Source organism: Sapajus apella, unplaced genomic scaffold, assembly GCF_009761245.1.
Source record: "Sapajus apella isolate SASKATOON/1434 unplaced genomic scaffold, GSC_monkey_1.0 scaffold49, whole genome shotgun sequence".
Lineage (NCBI taxonomy): Eukaryota > Metazoa > Chordata > Mammalia > Primates > Cebidae > Sapajus > Sapajus apella.
The window spans coordinates 12978473-12983288 of record NW_022436989.1 but is presented as its reverse complement, the minus strand read 5'-3'; positions in this window follow the sequence as shown (position 1 = coordinate 12983288).

Genomic DNA, 4816 nt, shown 5'->3' with positions numbered 1-4816 from the left:
CACACACACACACACACACACACACACACACACACACACACACACACCCCGTTGCGGTTAAGCCAAATATCTCCTTCTTTGTTTTTAATTCCTGAACCCAAACCTTTCATGTCTGAGTCCCTAAGCACTATACCCATTGCCATGTGTTTCTCTGTTGTCCCTTCTTTCTTCCATTTCTGTTCTGCCCTATCCAATTTTCTGCCTTCCTCTTAACAGTGATTATTTGGGTTTCAAAACATCCTCTCATGAAATAAAGTTCCATGATTATTAATTGCAATTATTGGACATTATCATATTTGCTATAGCAAGAGATAATCTAGAAGACGAATCAGTGTGAAATGTGCAATTTGTGAAATGACCTTTATATACCCTAAGGAGCAAAATCAACACATGAATAAGAGATGAGGTTGCTGGTACATTTGTTACTAGACTCTCCAAAGGTGATCATACATATTTCTAGAAATTACCTTGCCTTCAGGATTGGAGCTGCAGATGCAAGATATGTGTGGTCGCTGATGTTTCCCCTAAACCACACTGTATTCAATTTGAACAGTCAACCTGCATCTACAACGGGGTTGTCACTGAGAGGTAAACAGTAATGTCACGTGCCAGGACATCGCATGTTGTTGAATCACACTGCTACCGGCCACAGTAGAACCGAGGGGCCTATGTGAGTGCCCTTGAGAAAACCTAAACAAAAATCAGGAAGAGGAAATAGAAATATTCCATTGACTATTTTGGTCCATGCATAGATACTATGTATTTTAAAACGAAATAATTTATGTTTTCTTTGTGATAGCAATTCCACATTTTATTCAGCATAGCAATCATGACAATTGATTCATAAAAGCAAAATTACCTAATCAATGGACTAGAAATACAGTCACTGTGAATATAAATTCTTTCCTCTTCTAATGATCCAAAGCTAATCATTTCAGCTCTTCTGGCTCATTTTCCTGATTAAACCAGGAGAATAAAGACAACAGTAACATGTGACTCCTACATTAGCAAGCTAAGCATGAAGAATGAGTATAAACCAGTCTGTAAGCAAAGGGGTTTGGGGGATTTGTATAATCCATTCCATGACATGTCTTAACTAATATTCCCTGTACTGATAGGGCCAAAAAAAATGTAACTCTCAAATAGTGAAAAGAAGAAAATGGGATTAGAGTCAGATCAGCTTCACTAGTAAGTATACATAACTTGAAGCAAGTTGCTCGGCTTTGCCTCAGTTTTCTCTTCTGTAAAAGTGTTTCTTAGAGGCTGTTATGAGGCTAAAATGACCCGACAGAGGCGAAACAGCTTTGTAAACCACAAAGCATTTTGTTTGGAGTCAACAGGATCACTTTTCCCCCTTGCACAATTTAGAATTACGGACCTGTCAAGGCAGCAGCGTCCCTGTTTCATCCCAGCATTGTTGGGTTCCCAAATGCCCGTCTCACTCACCCAGAGTGATGCTGAGGCCCCAAAAACCTCTGCTGATTTTTTTTCATAGTCTTTCTCAGTTCCCACGTGGTACGCAGATACCTGGCGTGTTTCTGCTCAGACAGTGAATGGCCCTTGTTCAAAGACCGATGGGAACACCTAGTGTACGTGGCAGCGCCGGGGCTGACCACAACAGGCCATGCTCTCCCGTCTCACTGAGCACAAGGAACCGGTGTGCTCTTTGGAGAGGCTGCATCACCCTCCCTCCGTTGGCTTTCTGTGCTACGTGCCTGTGCCAGAGACTGCAGTGGCAGCACGGCAAACAAGGAAGAGGCATAGACAGGGGACAGGGTGGAGGAGGCCTTTACAGCTTGTTAAGATGTGAGTCTTGCCACCTCAGTTGTTGGTTTCTTAAACAAAAACAAACTACAGATCAGAATCCCAAAGACAACCCCCTCTTCCTGGGCTGCCCCAACTTGTCTCTAAGCCACCTTCCTCCTTCATTCTATGTCCTTGCCAAGCCACTGATCAGAGCAGCGTGAATCATGCTCCTCAGTTCTGGGTGGCTTCCAGTGACATCCCAAATCCCACAGTTGTAAAGCCAGCTGCTGTGAATTCAGTCCTGTTGAGGTGAGCACTCCCTCAGTGGCAAAGGGAGGGGCAAACAGATCTGGGATAAGGACATCTGAAGTGAGCACATGTCCACCAGCCACAACCTCACTCTGCCATGTTGTACTGATACTGCCCTGATATCCCAGCAGGGAGCACCCTTCTTTCCAGGCAGCTGTTTTCTCTTGGGATCAGAGCTGCTGCCTGGGACTCAGCTGGGTCCCCTCAGCTCTAGCAGGTACCATGTGCACAGTCTGCAGCGGTGCATGGGCTCTTGGAGTCAGACAATGCAGCAGCCTTGCTTTGGAGGCTGATGTGGAGTACTAAGGTTATCTCCCAGCATCTGGTCCATTCCTCAGCCACTGTGCAGCAACCATTTATTGTGGTGGGACTGATGCTATTCCCAATCACAGGGAGTAACTCCTAACTAAGTGCCAGTCATGGCAATCCCATCCCCTTGCCCTGTGATTGGTTAGGGCATGGGCAGACCTAAGCCAATCAGAGCAGAGCTTTTCCTTGGCCACAATGATGATGTTAGGACTAAGCTAATTAGAGGAAGCTTGGGACTTGTTCTAGAAGGAAAGAATGCTCTGCTCTCTTTCCTCTTGGGTGTGAAAGAGAAAGTGCATCAGCTTATAAGCAGGAGGGAAGCCTGCGTGAAGATAGTATCAACACAGCGAAGATACAGACCCGAGAATCAGAGAGAGAAGCTGCTTAAACCTTAAGCAAGTCAGACCTGGAGCCTACCTGACTAGTTTTTTTAGTTCCAAGAGCCATTAAGTTCCCTTTATAGTTTAAACCTATTTGAGTAAGATTTTCTGTGATTTTGCCCTTGAAAGCATCACACCTGATAGAGGCATCATGGTCTGGGGAGGCCAAGGGAGAAGGAAAAGAAAACTTGGAAAGTGGCCATGATGGTTAACGCTATGTGTCAACTTGGCTAGGCTACGGTGACCAGCTGGCCAAACTCCAGTCTAGATGTTGCCTTGAAGGTATTTTAAAATGTGAGTAATATTTAGATCAATAGACTTCAAGTAAAGCAAATTACCCTCCATAATGTAGATGGGCCTCATCCAATCAGTTGAAGACCTTTAAAACAAAGACTGAGGTTTCCCAAAGAAGAAAGAAGTGGGCCTCAAGTTTACAGCGTAAAAGCCCTGCTTGAGTTTCTAGCAGATTTCAGACTGAAGAGTACAACATGAGCTCCACAGCGAAATCCCAGCATGCTGGCCTACTCTGCAGATGTTAGGCTTGCCAGCCTCCATAGTCACATCAGCCAATTCCTGAAAATCAGTCTCTCTCTTTATCTACCCTATCGGTTCTGTTTATTAGTCAGGCTCTGGAGACCCCTGACTTATACAGTGGCACCAAACTTGGTTACTAGGAAGGGACAGGCACTGGTTCAGCTGATTTGGTGGCAAAATCTGATTTGGGAGGTGATGGGCAGAGACGAGACGCAGCATCCTAAGGCTCCAAGAGTCTCGGACACAGTTCAGAAAGGGGTTGGCATCATGGAGCCCAGGATGAGGCAGCAGGGTCTCAACAGGAAGGCACGGTATGGTGACAGAGAACCGGGACGGAACGCCGTCCCCTAAGAGATGCTGGGAAGAAAACCAGGCAAGCAGCAGAGTCCTCTTCACTGTACTGCAGCTTCAGGGAGATCTGCAGTCCTACAAGGGACATATGGTTGTGGGACAGCACAACCAAACAGAGCTTAGGCATGGGCCAATGCACAGTTGTGTCCCGTACACTTGCCCAACCTGGGTCAGGAGAGGGAGGGAGTAGCTGAGACCTGTGATCTAGGGTCCTGGAGCCACCTAGAAGTCTTTCCTAAGGACAACGGCCCTGGGGCTTGGCAGGGAAGGAAACTCAGGGAGCCACATGGGAACTCAGTGCTACAAGATGATCTTGGGACTAGGAGAGGCTACTCCAACGTCCACTTCGTGTTGGGTCATCCTGGGGACTGGAACAATGTGAGCCTTCCTGGTGGGACCTGGGAGCCCAGAGCGAAGGCATTTCAGTGTCTCTTCCTCTGCAACCAGTCCCCCTCGCTAACTCTCTCCTGGCATAGCGACTCTATCTTCCCAATGCCCCCATGGTGTCTTACAAATGCATTTATTATGGCTCAAGGAAGACAAAGCAGGTAGGCCATAGCTCCCATGTTAACAATCCTACGTTGAATCTTGACCACACATTGAAATGAGACACTCATTTGGATAGGCCCCCAATTAGTAAGTAGCAGAGGTATTTCCAATCTCTTGTCAGATACGCCCAAAGGAACCAGCCTCTTTCTGTTTCTGTATTCAGACTTTGTCTCTGGTGGCCTTCCTATGGGCACTCAAGTAAAGGGCAGCTAGCTTGGCAGGTCTTCCTAGTCTTGCTAGGAGGAAGGCTGTGGTCTCTTGTGGTGCCTTTGACCTCCTGCCTCCCACTGTGCACCTCATGGCAAATTTGAGCAAAGCATTTCTGCAAGCCAGTGCAGAGACGTGATCCAGTGACTTATAACTACACCAAAGCCATGAGAACCAATTCACAGACAAGGTGGTGTCCTCAGGACAAGCCTAGGACTTGGAAGAGCTGTGCTGGATACATGCTTTGCAGGAGGTCAGAGAAGACTTCATCCATGGTCTTGATATTTGTAAAAATGTTATGTAAGGAAAGTAGGTCCCCAACTTCATCACTAAAGCAAAGCTCAAGTAGGAAATCCCAAGTTAGACAATAAAAGTCAACATTTTTATGTTATTTAAGAGACTACAGAGCGTTTTCATGCTCATAATTCTAT